Raw genomic sequence first — 15,754 nt, 5'->3', positions numbered from 1 at the left:
TTTCATTGTTAAAACACCCGGGTTACTTGGTCATCGGCTATTATTAAGATGAGGATATATTTTTTTAAAGTATATTTTTGTAATTCGTGGTACCAGTAGGTCTTCTAAGATGCATCACTCTCCTGCTTACATTATTATTTAGAAGCTGTATTTTCTACTTAAATTACAAATATTTGAGACAGATCTCGAAATGGTTTTTTCTTTGCTTAAAATTGTATCAGTTAATTTAAAAAAAAAATATTTTTTACTCATTTTGATGGAAAGAGGAGTGCATTGTTAGGACAAACGTTATAAGCACACCTTTGGACGTAGAATGTGTAACAAATGTGCATTTTCTACTTCGGTACGTTTAAGCGTTTTTAAATAATGTAATAATATTTAACTATAGCTTCGATGAATGAATAAAACTTGATTATGAGCTCTAAAAACGATGTTGACCAAAAAAAATTAGAAAGTGCACCTGACATTGGAGTAATCACTGTATTCATGACTTATAAATGCTATAAGTTATTTCACTGTTTGTTAGCAGAAAATTGTCGTAAAATTAAAAAAGGAAAAAAAAGAAATAACTATCTGCTTTTTACGTAAATACTAGAAAATGTCCCTTCAAGATATGATGGGTGAAAATTGCTTCTACCTACATTTGAACGAAGCAATAGCCTGTTTCCTGATAGTTTGATAGTGGAAATTTTAACCCTAACTCCAGTGGATTAGCCCTGAACTCCAGTAGATAGCGATCGTTGTTAACCACTTTTTCATTTTTTAATGCTCTTTAAATTACATTTTTAGTAGGAAAACAGTTAAGTTGCCGGATCCAGTTCAGCCTTGTCAAAATAAAATATTTCATTGAAAGTCAAACATTACCAAAAATTTTTTAAAAGTGTCATGCTATTGGGCGAGTTTCATTGCTGGTGACGTCAGGAGCGTTACTCAAATTGGCTATTATATGTACGAGGATTTAAATTAAAGAAAAATATATCAATAACTGAATAATCTTGTAAAATAGTGTCTCGAAATTCAGAAAAAATGGCATAATAAGGAAATTATGGGGTTACAGTACCTCCAAAATGATCAAACTATCAAAAAAAATTTATTGCATTTTTCAAAACTAACAGTTATTCCAAACAAAGGGAAAAGTTTCATCGCTTTAATTCAAACATTTAAAAAGTTATGAATAGTTTTAGGTATGCTCGCTATGTGCTCTTATGCAAAATAAAAACTTTAAATTTCTTTTCTCAATGATCGTTTTTTTTTCTTTTGTTTTCATGTCATTATAACCCCTAAGGATTTTTTCTATTAAACATACAGCTTTAAAGTAATACGTTTTGCACTCAGAATAATATATTTAACAAAACTGCGCAATGGGTAAGCATTTCATAAAGTACTCAAATTTTTAGAGCGTGTTATTATACATTAAAAACATTTTTTAATACGATTTTTTACATTAATAATCACAGAAAATTTTCTAATAAATATGTAAACAAATTAATGCACAGATTTTTAGACATGATAATTGTCATCGTTTAACAAAAAACGTTTTTTAAATAAGTGCGAAAACAAAAAACCTTAGAGATTTAAAAACATTAAAATTTTCCTAAATTTTTTAAATAAAAAAAAAGATGACAATATTTTAAAATATTGAAAATAAATTATTGATTACGAAATAAATATGCATGTTATGGTTTCAATGAAAAACAAAATTAACTCAAATTTTAAAAAAAATGTTTCGAAGGTACTGTGAACCCTTCACTACATCAATTCATTTCAATTAGGATTGGCATAAACGCCATACTGACAGCCTTAATGTTTTTACTGAAAAACAGCTTGCAGTGTATGCATATTGTCCCGAAAAAGAACTCTTTACGTCTGAATTCTAATTTACATTCTAAGCCCTTCCATTCTAAACCTGAAATAATTTTTAGAATTTATCATGGTAGAAAGTAATCTAAATTTTAAGACAAACTGCGGCTATGGCACCTCAACCCTTGCTCTGAACCAAAATGCGGGTTATAAGTATTTAAAAATGTTCATTATATGCACACGGAAGTTTCAATTATTTAGACACTTAATCTTGCACAGTGTTCGTTGTGTTTTCCACACTGTCACAAACCATTCGTTTTCCAGAACTTTAACTGACAAGAGGAAATAAATGTAATACTTTTCCAGATGATAATTGTGTAAAGATTCAATAACAGCTTAATTTAATATTAGAATTAAAGCTATAGTATGAACTGAATCTAACCGCAAACTACACAGCACTTCAAATGAGCTGCTTCATAAAACTGTTGATTTATTTTGTTAAACAGTTTTATCGCAAACAAAACTGATAGCAAAAATTCTTGAAAATAGTGACAGTAAAACTTGTCAAATTTGGTAAGAGATGACAGTTTATATCGATAAAAGTAAACAAAAATCTTTAGAAAATTTTGTGCACCCAGTATTAATTTTCAACAAAAATGTAACACGAGTTTGCTACACAAGTTTCAGGGATAAAGTCATTATTATAACTTTTTTTGAATCACATCAAAATTTCACATCAAAAAAGAGAAGGGTTAATTCTAAAACTGCAACGCATCTATACATCTTTTGCTTTTTTTTTTTTTTTTTGTCATAACGTTGATTTCCTACAAATATGAACAAATAAATTTCGTATTTAATTACGTTTAGGAATACTATTTCAAAACTCCTCTTTCCTCCGCGCTAGAATTATAAACTTATTTATTACATTCCAACCATGTGGCATGTGCAAAAGTTTCTAGTTTTTGTATTATTTGTACATTTTGAGCAACATAGGAGTAGGTAAAGCATTAATTATTTCCTTTCTAAATTTAAAGTTAAATGTAATATTGGCATATAGTATGTTACCAGGTCTGCATTCTAGAAATTTCTAGACTATTTCTAGAAATCTTAATAGAGGGAAGATGACTGTCATTTTTACATGAATTTTACTAGGAAAAAATATAATTCAGAAATCATGAAAAAAAATATTAACAACATTTAAAAGAGCATAGTAAAACACGTTTCTAGATGCGTATCCCTTTTTAATGAAACATAAGGTCTTGAAATCTGTACGAGTTCAAGGAAAGTCGCCAAATTAAGCAGACATGCAAACGGGGAAATCGTTGACGAGAAATTGGTTCCTCCAATTCTCACGAAGTCTTTAAAAGTAAACCTTTTCTTAAAATTTCAGTAGGTTTTAACACTTTATATCTGGATAACGAGGGCATGAGTGCAAACGTTTTTTGTGTCAAAAATTATGTCACAAAAGACTCTTTCGATTCCTCTCTGTTTCTTTTTTTTTATTATTACACTATTCATGTGGCTTCCTGGTTAGAAATGTTCATGCTAGCTTTAGTTTTCTAAGAGTAAAATAATATAAAGAAGAAGATAGTAATCATTGAAATTGAAACATTGCTGTTAATTTTGAAGACGAGCTCCAATTACAAAAAGTGTTGTTAGCGCTAAGGCGGACCTATGGATTTAGCACTGAGCTCGTGGTCGAAGGGTCATGGGTTTGACATTCGACGGTTGAAGACCTTCGTGTGAGTTAATGGCGACTGATGTAAGTTAAATATAAAGCAACCTTCAAGATCCCATCACAAATAAGAACCACCAAGGAATTACTTGGTTCCTCTTAGCTACGTCCGACTTCCACCGTAATTGTCACACTTCTTCTGTCTTAAAATGGGTAATAATACACACTACTTGTGCTGTTTTCCAGAATGGTTTAAAACACAACAGGGTCAGTCTGTATATCCCCCCCCCCAAAAAAAAAAAGATTTTATGAAATGAACGTTGATTTGATTAACATGTGTTCTGAAGCAAAGACATAAAGCATGCAAAACAAAACTTTATTTTTAAAAGAGCAAAAACGTTTAAGTGCAATATCTTTCCAAAGAAAAAAACCTTTGAAACTAAAAGAAACTTAAAGCGAAGCACAGGATTTTAAAAATTAATCTGCAACATTAATGCAGGATATGAATATTTAACAACTTCGATTCGGGATTCCGAAAAGCGTATTTCGCGGTTAAATCTCAACTTAATACGAAAGCGAAAATTAAATGTAAGTTTTATTTAAAGTTAATTAACCTATTTTACTTTCACACAAACATTTCAGAATAAAATAATAAATATAAAATTAAACCGCATTGCGCTTCTGAATTTTTATTTCAGTGTTTCGTATTCTTAGGGCTACGTAATGTTTCTGAATTTTTAATGAAATAATTTCAAGGGGGAAGGAATGTTTTAAATATGTGTTCTTATTTTAATGTTTGTTAAATAGAAAACTTAGCTACTTATGAAGTAGCCATTAACGAAAAAGCAACGTTTATGTTGTTAATTATTGTACAACTCATTGAACAAGATTTTAGAAATCTTATAAAATGTGTTGCTTTTACTAAAATAAATAACTAACGTCGCTTGAGTACTGTAAGTATATCTGTTATTTGCTATCATAAAAACAGAATGTTAGAAATTTATATGTGTTTCTTCATTCTCTCTTAAAACTCTAATAACATTGGAAAAACATTTAAGCAGTCAGAAGTATTTTGATGATTTGTGAATCTGTAAGCGTTCTTCTAAAGCTAGATCTGATCCTAAATTTGAATATAAAATCATTCAAAAGTATTTTAAGTATAGAAATTAAACAGAAAAAAAAATCATTGGGGTAACAGCACCAGTAACAGACAAGGGTCCAGTACCAGACAATCGTAAGTTTGGATTTTAATGATAAGAATTTTAGGCCGGTAAAACTGATGTTGTTGCGACCCATGAATACGGTGCAACCATCTAGTGTTATCAGAATGAATTTTATGAGCCAGTTGGTATTTACAAGGCAGTGGTGGAAGGTTATGGACTATTACCACGAGATCAGCTGGTGTTCCATGTTAATTTGAATTTAATAAGGTTTTAGATCTAAAAATAGAGAATGTTTGCACATTTTGAAGAGAAAAGGGATTATGGCTGTTCATTACTCATCCTTTCCGCATCCTATCTGTTACTGGGTATCATCATATTTGTCGGTATCTGTTACTGGGGACTCGGACCTTTTTTCGAAATTAAACAAATAAAAATAGAATTAACTCATTCAGAGGACCCAGAAGCAGCCAAACGTTACATGAGATGTAGTTGCATGAGTGAAAAATAGTTTTAAAAGTCTAAATGCATTGAAAACCTCAGAAAATTGTGTTCTGAGAGCGATATTTTAAGCATGTGGTATGGTACTGGTGCCGTTACCATAAACATTTCAACTCCTTTTTGATTAACTTTCTCTTAACAGTAAAATAAAACGAAATGTGTAGGTCGGTCTGCCGATCTACGTGTCCCCTTATAATGACTTTTAAGAGAAGGTTACTATTCGAACTCTATTTTTTTTTTTTTTTTTTTTTTTTTTTTTTTTTTTTTTTTTTTGCTTCTAAGGTCTTGCTAAAAATAGGGGAGAGTTTCGTACCTTGGGACACTGCTAATTTCTAAGAATCTATTTTTAGCAGCCATGTTTTTGTAATCTCTAATGGTAACCTTTACCACTAAATGGTGCCATAGTAAAAACAGCATCAAATGAGTAAAATTAACAGTTTTGTGAGAGAAAGAAAATTTCATGACTCCAAAGTAAATATTTTCATCATTTTTACTTCAATTTCTGTCTTTGTATTGTAAAAGTAATCAACTAAATTTTATTTTACTGTAAAAGAGAATTGCGTTAAATATTTTTATTATGAGAAAATAAATATAATGCATCTAGATTGACCACTATTTTGGTTTTTCTTAAACCACGTGGAGATTGTACATGAGGACAGCCAAACATATTTTACCTTAAGACACGTTCCAAGGTGAAACATATCCATGGTTCTTAATAATTAAGATTTGTTTAGGAACATGGAACAATGTTCTAATCTTATGTAGTATTTTAACATTTTTAATTCATTATTCCTTTTCAGAATTCATTATTTCTTTTTTCATAATTTATTATTCAGAATTTAATTCATTACCATGAAAAAAAAATTTTTTTGGTGCGAAACTGGTTTAAGTACATGGTTGTTTCTTGAATCATGAAGACTTTCCCACAGTACAACAGGAGTGTCCCAAGGTACAAAACGGATGTTGTACCTTGGGACAGATTGGAACTTTTACGTTAAATAGCTGGCAATACAGTGAAACCTGTGTAAGTTGACCACTTGCGGTGCAGTACTTTGGTGGTCAACTTAGACAGGTGGTCAACTTATAAAGGGGGTAATGTTTTTTTTTTTTGTCATTTTTTGCACAATGTTTTCATTTTTTGACTAATTGACACTTACTCTTTCTGTTCAACTCACTTTCATTGTTTAACATTACTTTGAAGCAAAAATGTATAATGTTATTCAAATATTTTTAGAGATAATTTTCCCAGAACGACGTATAATGTGTCATGCAATTTTAAAATTTCAGTAAATTGAGCAAAAAAAAAAAATCTTATATCTTATTGTTTATGAAAAGTTACTTGTTTGATATTAATAGTTCCTAAAAATTCATAGCTATCCAAAAATAACAATTTTTTCGCTTTATTTTTTTCTCATATACATTTATAACCATGATGATCTATTGTTCAACAAAATAATTCCTTATTGAAGTTTGGCGCATTTATTAGACACTAGTTAATTTTCTTTGGATTTCTCCCATTTCAATTAATTTTAATATTTCATACTTTTTATCAATCTCAAGTTCAACTAACTTTCTTTTATGTAAAACTATAACACAAAGAACAACAAGATGGACTTTCATAGTTCAAAAAGGCAGTTGAAAATGAAAATGTCCTATCTCTTAATCCCTTGCACCAGAAATACTGCAATGCAACTAACTTTACTCTTTAGTGCAATTCCAGTGTTGCCACAAAATATTGCAGCTGGAAAAAAATACTTTGTACCTTTCTACTGACACATGTTTTCATTGAGCAGAGTACAAAAGGCAATCTCAAATAGAAGAAAAGAAAAACAAGTTTGGAGAATAAAAGGGTTCTTAGTAGTTTTCCCATGTTGTTAAACTCACAGGAAAGTTTAGTTATGCTGCTGTTTTATTTAGTTGGTAAAATGCTGCTCTGGCATCGAAAATATTCTTGGAAAGCTATAAAATAAATAATAATGTAAAATAAAATAATTTGCTACATTAAGTTTTAAAAAATAAACCAAGTTGTCAACTTACAAAGGGTTTTTTACAATACTCCAAACCAAATTTGGTGTACATCAGTGGTCAAGATAGACAGCTGGTCAAGATAGAGAGGTGGTCAAGTTACAGAGGTTTTCCTTCATTATATAAGATAGGAAAAATTCCGTTCCTGACAAAAGCGGTCAACATAGACAGGTGGTCAACTTACAAAGGTGGTCAACTTTACAGGTTTTACTGTATTTTATTTCCAAACCGTCAGGATTTTTAAAAATATATATATTGCTTAGAAATATGTTAGGGTATTTTAGCTTTTAAATTTAACTCAAATTGATTTACAAAATTAAAATATTAAAAATGTCCCAAGGTACAGCACTATCCCCTACTTCATTTCCAAGTTTAGTTTTATTTGAGCAAACGAATGCTCATGACGAAGAAATATGACTTTTTTCCTTTTATCTGGCTATTTAAGGCTATTTGTTGAACATTTCTAAAGAATATAAAATTGATTAAAGAATATAAATTCAAACTTTTTTCATATGAAAAACTAACTAAAAACTTCTTACTTGCCGATACTCTGAATTAAGCAGTACTTTTTTATTCAAATAAAAAGAGGAAAGTTGTGAATAAAACTCAAAGTGCTCTTTCTCAAAGAGTCAACGACAGAAAAAGTTAGAGAATGATTGACTGAAACAAAATGTAATGAGTTCACTGCTTGATAAAGGTACGACGATTTAGTTTTGAATAAAAAGGATAAAAATCTGTAATTTTGCAAAAACTTTAAAATTTCTTTAAACGAAAAAAGACAAACTTAAAGAAAAAAAGTAAAAGAAAAAATTCTTAATCGGAATAATGTTCTTAGGGTTCCTGTCAATGATAAAAAGTTAAATACATAAATAAAAGAAAATACTTTTATTTTCAATATCATTTTATTTAAATTAAGCACATTTGTATAGCATTGTATGGTCATTGCATTTTACTATACTTGATTTTTTTTTCTTTTTTTGAATTCAAATAGATTTTGTTTCGCAATTCAGAGGAAAGAAAAGGTTTGCTTTTTTTTTTGTTCAGTTACGTGCCGATAAAATTTTTCAGGAATTGAAATTTTTTCCGTTTGAGAAAATTAAAATAATACCTAGAATAAAATTTATATCGTCTTTATATATATTTAAGTAACTTTTTCATATTTTCACGTAAGACATATATATATATATATATATATATATATATATATATATATATATATATATATATATATATATATATATATATATATATATATATATATATATATATATATATATATATATATACTCAGGAACATTGAAAATAGCTCCCCAAGAAAGAAGAAAGGTACAATCGCGAAAATTTTGCATATAAGAAGAGTGACATCTGATAATCAAATGATACAAGTTTGATGTCAATACGCATAACCGTTTACCCTATAGTACCGGTGCAATCGGTTAAAAGGTGCTATATATACCAGTGAATAATTAGGGATTTAGAAATTTTACAATTACATCCCGATTGTCGGAGAGCCTTAATGAGTGAAGGATAAGCTCGATTAGTCAGAAAACGTTTCTTACAGTTAGGCGAGTTTGAGAAAGGTTTGATCATCGGTATGAAAGTTGCAGGCTGGTCAACGAGCCGTGTTGCTGCTTAGGTGAATCGTTCGGAGTATTCGTTAGAAACTGTTTCAGGCAGTGGACACGAGATGGTACCCACGTGCAAAAAGTCGGGTCTGGAGCAACCAGGAAGTCGACGAAGAGAGAAAATCGAAGGATCTGGCTGCAGGAGCTCGTGGATCTCGCAGTGACTCGTTCCATCGTACAAGCAGACGTAGGGGTAGCAGCTGTTCTTGGAAAAATTTCCAGATATCTTTCGGCAGTAAATCTGCAGTCCAAGTGCCATCTTTCCGCGTAATCCCTTTAACACCAAAGCAAAGGCAACTCCGTCTACATTGGTGCGGAGCCTGAGCGATGTGTGATGTCACTGACTGGCAAAAGGTGGTGTTTATTGATGAATCCCGTTTCGTTTTGGGGTCAGATGATAACCACGCACGGGTGTGGAAGCACCATGGAGAAAAATACCATTCAACCCATTCTATCGCATGACGACTGCCCGAACAGCGAGCATAATGGTCTGGTGGGCCATAGCCTATGACAGCTGGTCTACTCTAGCCGCGGTACATGGAACCTTAACTGGCCAGCATTATGTTAAGGACTTTCTGCAACCACATATAGGACCGTTCCTAAATGGGGCAAATTTTCCAGCAAGATAATGCTCGCTCGCATACAGCTAGAGTTGCTCAATGACCAGCTGCTCCCCCTACTTGTCCTGTATGTATAGATCATGTATGGAAAAAGCTGAAACGCCAGATTCTCTGTGCAAGATTTAAATGAGGCTGTTCAAAACTTGGGGGTCCACCTGCCTCAGGACAACATCGGATGTATAATTAGTTCAATGCCGGTTCGTGATGCGGCATGTAATGCAGCAAAAGGGGGTCCAACGCGCTATTGAAGTAGCACTGTATTTATGTCATTTCTTAGCCTGTATATGTTTAATTGCCTGGATTTTCGGATCAAGAGTCTCTCTCACCTGTATTATTATGTATATTAAATTTCACTTTAATCCAATGCTTCCTTCTTGAGGAGTTATTTTCAACGTTCCTGAGTGTATATATATTTATCTATCTTCAATTTTGTTATCAGTTTAAAAGATGTGTTTGAACTAATTCGAAGCCTATGACCATCGACAGAGAAAGATACGCAAACGGTTGCTATGATTACGGTTGGTTGCTAGTTTAGGCTAGAGCGAACTTATTATTTCACCAACTTACGAAAAGGGATATACAGGGTTTCCGAAAAGTCCTTGACACATTTAAAAAATTCATAGAAAACCAACAAATTGTCGTATGAATTTGCGGTTTGCACCATAATACTTCACAGGTTCAAGAGCTTTTATGATATCGAAAAAAAAAATGAACAGAGGAAAAAAAAGGAATTTCGCAGCCAGGGTGTCAGTATATGTTATGTTTGTAATTCTTCGATTAGTAATTTTCATTCCTTTTTGCGTTTTCTCATGTCAACAAAAACGATTTATAAGTTCCTTTTAAATCGTTTTTGCATCCCTAAAATATTGCTGACTCCTTTCAATAACGTCATATCTCAAAAATCGTGAGTTTTCAGGGGAGAGATTTGAAAAATTAAAAGTAAGGTATCATTTACTAAAAATATAATACAAGCCACTGATTGCACTTTTTCAAAAGCATAAGGTCTTTTTGAAGAAAATCTGGTGTTTCTTCTGTTTCATGAAGATGAAGCGCAAGAAGTTTTTAAAATTTGTGCTTTATTTTTGACGTTCTAACACAAAATACAAAGATACTATTTGAAGCATTTGAAAATATGTCGTTGTTGAAACTAATTGTTCGCTTTTCACTACGAACAATACCGACATAAATGCAAAAAGTGCGTTCTTGATTAAAAACTTTAAAAAAGTGAAAAAAAATAAATAAATGTAAAATGATCTTTTTTGTGCGCAATACTGTTTTCTGAATAAATAATATCATCTTTTACCAAACGACGCAGATATTTCATGCCTGATGGATCAAGCGCAACTCAAGACCATTCTTGAAAAGAATATTCTGAAATTAATTGAAAATGTAAATACGACACTTTTGCTCTCTAACGGCGAAATATTAAGTTATATAAATAGAGGTCTTGCAGAGATACACTAATCATTCATGGCAGTTCAAAAAATGGTATAAATCAAAATCGCTATTTTTTGAGATATGACGTTTTTGAAAGGAGTGAGCGACATGTAGTTTCCTTTAGAATTAAAAAAGTATATATATGCAAACCGTTAAAAAATACCTTTAGCTACCGTCAAAAATTTGAAAACAGTCTCCAATTTTAGTTAGTGATATTTGATTCTTCAATACAAACACTTTCATCATAAAAACATTAACATGCTAAACTATGACATGCCTTTTCCATGAATTTTACTTTATAACTAAAACTAGTTTAACTAAAACCAATTCAAAATCATTTCTCGCATTTCTTCACGTTTGCTTTCTTGTGAATAATTTTCTGCAAATGAGTGAATAAGAAGCTGTTATTTCTCGAAACCACGAAACAAATCTTAAATTTTCCGATTTGAATTCTCTACATCTTCCTCGTACGTGAAAAATAATAAAATATTCAACGGTGATATTTTTAAATATTCCACCCCTCCACCTCTTCTTTGTTCTTTAAAATTCCTCTGCTTAGATTGTTTTAAATTAAATTTTTAGATTAAACTCACTTTGGATGGCGGGAAATACTTTTTTGGCACCACTACAATTACTGTATTGAGGGAAATAGCCATGCTTTTCCTTCTTTTTTTTTCTTTTTAAACATTATTCCGCGAAGGAAATTACTGTTACAGTTTTACTTTTTATCAAAAACATTTCGACTTGAATTTAAAAAAAACAACTTACAGTTAAAGATATTAAGAACAAGATATCAAGAACTATTTATTTAAAATATAGGGGAAAACAGCTAGAACCTAGTGGAGGAGAAAGTACCATAAGTTAATCACTATGCATTCCAATTCCCGCTGGGAGAATAGTACAAGTGGTTTTTAGACGTTTAGCCGAGCATGAAGTTATCTTCTAAGCTACTAAAGGAACTGAAAAGCGAAAAATTAGTGCAATTCATGGTGTGTTTTAAGGGGGCATTCTAGTTTGGAAATTCAAAAAAAAAATCGATTTTTTTTTTCCTTATTCTCAAAGTTCAGACCTTTAAGAATAAGTTTCTAAGAGGATTTATGGAAATTCAAATTATTTTTGGAGTTACAGTTATATTTGTTAAAATAAACTCTTTTGCTGAAATGAGACTGCAATCTATAAACGCGTTCAATCTATAAACGCGTTTTTCTCGAAACTAGTTTTTTCGATACGGTTGACAAGATCTCAAGTTTTAATGCACCGATTTTCTTGAAAATCAACTCATACATTCTTCCTACTACCAAAATTGTCTCCACGTAGGATTTTTTTTTTAATTTTTGATTTTTATTATTTTTTATTTTTATCAAGTTCAAAAAATGAGCCAAAAAATGAACTTTTTTATTTAAAACTAGTGGTACCCGCACGGCTTTGCCCGTAATAGAAAAATTAAAAGGTGTTTTGGTTCGCCTGTATATTTACAAATAATGTATGGTGAATTTTCTCACCAATTGGCTTGCGCCCATGTTACAGTTCCACGTTATGGTAATTTAGTCGTTCATCTTATGATAATTTTGTTCTTAAAATTGGAATAGAAAAAGAACTACATCGAATTTTTGAAAAATCGCTTCGAGGTGCACACCCCCATGCTAAAAACAAACTTAGTGCCAAATTTCATGAAAATCGGCAGAACGGTCTAGGCGCTATGCGCGTCACAGAGATCCTAACAGACAGAGATCCGGACAGAGATCCTGACAGGCAGAAAGACTTTCAGCTTTATTATTAGTAAAGATAAAGATCAAGAAGACGTCATTTTGTGAAAAAAATTAATTTCAAGTCGGCTACGTCCAGACAATTCTACATACTTGTTTAATAAGAATTAACATTAACTTTATGTTTCAGATCACTGGGATTGGAATCACGTCAGAAGAAACGTTTTTAGAATCCCCACTTTACCAGCCTATACCAACTACAATTTCGAGTTTTTTTTTTTTTTATATATACATTTTCATACTTTTAAAGCGTTAATAAAAAAACTGATAAAAATAGATAGGGAAAATAGTTCCTTTTTTTTTAATTACGCCCGTAAAATCTCCTTAAAAATCAAGCCTCTAGACTAGAATACCCCCTTAACTGGCAACTATTACGTGCTTATACAACTAAAGGATAGGATTCTATAAGGCATGTGTTTAGTTGAAGACCCACAACGTTATTTCTCTATTCTTTATGTTGGGGCCTTAGAAAATTAGCAGTTTTATTTATTTATTTATTTATTTATTTATTTATTTTTTTGAAACATAAATGTAAAACCTTATAGAGGTGATAATTACATACTATATCGTACTAGATGACCCGACAGACGTTGTTCCGTTCAAAGTTTGTAAATTGAAAAGTTAAAAAATTTCAATAAACTATCAAGCGTTTGAACCGTTCTATTGAAAAAAATATTTTAAGCTGCTATGGTGCGTATAATATGGTGCATATATAATGCGTATATTTATTACAACTTGATTTATCTAATTCCCACTGAGCAGTTTTATTAACTTTTTTCTCCCGTACTTGATGGTTTGTTCCTTCACCATACTCAAAGGATAAAAAGCATCCTCAGATATTAAGTGTAAAAATCTAACTACCCATCTAGGACAAAAAGGGAAATCCCGCTGCAACATCCCCCATATGAACAAGTATAAAACAATTGAAAGGATATCGTTTAGAAAAATTACGTAGGTAAAAACAGTTTTCTGAATAAACGAAAATCACTTATTTGCCAGAAAAGACAAACACTCAAACACGCGCTCCGATCCAAAATGGCTGATCTTAAGCTTATGCGCCGGTTCTTTTTTTTTATTGGGGCTTTAGGAAAACCTAAAGCACGGATCCGGTCACATGGTTCAGGTACGACGACAGAACACACGTTTTGCGTGAACTTTCCAGTACTTAACTTTAAAATAAATATCTCGGGACCTAAAATCGTTACTTTTAGGAAAGGAAGACTTCACTCTCTCTCTCTACGTTTTATCTATTCTCAATTGACATATCACAGTAGGAAATTTCATTATAAAAAGCAGAGCTAGCTTTCTTTTTGTCCTTTGGCAACGGGTTAAATATTTATTTCAGTTCTCGCTCAACAATGGATTAAAATAAATATAAATCATTTTTGAGAGATATAACCATCCAATGTTTAAATTAATTAATTAATAAACAGAAATTTTTCGGATTCGATCCATCGCGCTTCGAAACCATGCTTGCCACAACTTAATTACACACAAAAACTTTGATCAAAATCGGTCCAGCCGTTTAAAAGCCTTATGGTGACAAACATCCGCACAGAAGATTTTTATATATTAAGATAAATAAAAGTAACTTATTTTTCGTTTCTTCCAGAATAAGGAAAACAATAATATGTTTAAGTATTTGAGCAAATTTGGGTGCATTTTTATATATTTTTCTGCTTCCTGATTTTTCTGAACATGAAATATTCAATCGTTATATAGTATTAAAAAAATGTGTAGGTTAAGAAATTGCAGTATTACCCAATTTTGTATGCAAAACGCGTGTTTTTTGCACAATAGCTACTGGTACTTAAAACGTAACATTTTTCTTTTAGAAAACCTTAACAAATATATGTATATAGATGTGTGAAAAAAAATAAATAAGTTTGGGTACCTGGGGCCCGTATAAAGTTAAATTTTGTATTTTTTGATTCATTTTTATTTTTAATTTAAACGTTCAATACCCTGCATCTGATTTTGAACATTTTTGCAATTGGAAGTATACATCTGGGACTAATGGTTGCGAAAATAAATGTCTAGCAGGTTAAAACGGAACACCCTGTATAAGTAGAATATATTCTTCATTTATTCTGATGCAAAAGGAAAATTAGCTTTGAAGCTAGCTCACTTTTATTTGAACTCCAGACATCTCTCATGACCTATATTACGCACTTCCAAATATCCAGACATAGGAACCAGCCACTCGCATGGGATCTCTTTTGTAGTACCGAACTCCACGCGATGATTTCCCATGAGAAAATAGCTAAAATTGTTGCTTACGAGAAGACTGTTATTTTTATTCTAGATTAAACGAGCACGTCGAATGCTTATTCAGGTGTCTTAAACCCGAGTGTCATAATCACGAAGCAAATTCTAGCATAAAAAAAGATGATTCATAGCATTTGGTTCTTATGGTTCTCACTTCTTATTGGTTCTACACTGCAAATAATCAAACACTTTTTGAACACTTTTTTTCACACGCACACTTGTCTCCTTTTTTAGAACACTTATTTCGGAACATTTATTAGAACCGTTGTAAGATTACTTTTTAAAACATTTTTTGAACACGTACACTTGTCCCCCTTTTTAGAACACTTTTTGGGGTCAGTTTCCAAAACACATCTAGAAACACAGTTCGGAACATATATATAGTTCAGCATTCTTTTTAGCGCACTTTTAGGATCGCGTTAAAGACACGTTTTTGAACACTTCATTGAACATTTTGTGGCACACATACAGGTACAGTTTCTAGAAGGCGTTTTGGAACAATTTCTTCGCACTAATATCATCCGAGGATACCTACCGCACAAATATAAAAGTAGCTTTTAGAAATTATAAATATGCACTAAATTCGTGTTCATTTTGAGACAGCAGCTGATGATGGTTTAGGCTTTGGATGAATCTAATTATTAGTCAGCATAGCTACAATGAAAATTTAAAATGCAATGATATTTCCAAGATAATTGACTATCTTACAGCAGAATTGCACACGAACAATGTTTACCAATAAGAAGGTTGCAGGAAAATGTAGTGCACAATATTACTTAGTACAGAAACTGCATACATTTAAAATATTAATGTCCATATTTTAGTTTTTAAAGCTAATCCATACTGTAAAAAGTAATCAAAAGTGTACAAACAAAGG

This window comes from Uloborus diversus, chromosome 7 (genome assembly GCF_026930045.1).
Source record: "Uloborus diversus isolate 005 chromosome 7, Udiv.v.3.1, whole genome shotgun sequence".
Taxonomy (NCBI): domain Eukaryota; kingdom Metazoa; phylum Arthropoda; class Arachnida; order Araneae; family Uloboridae; genus Uloborus; species Uloborus diversus.
This window is presented reverse-complemented; position numbering follows the sequence as displayed.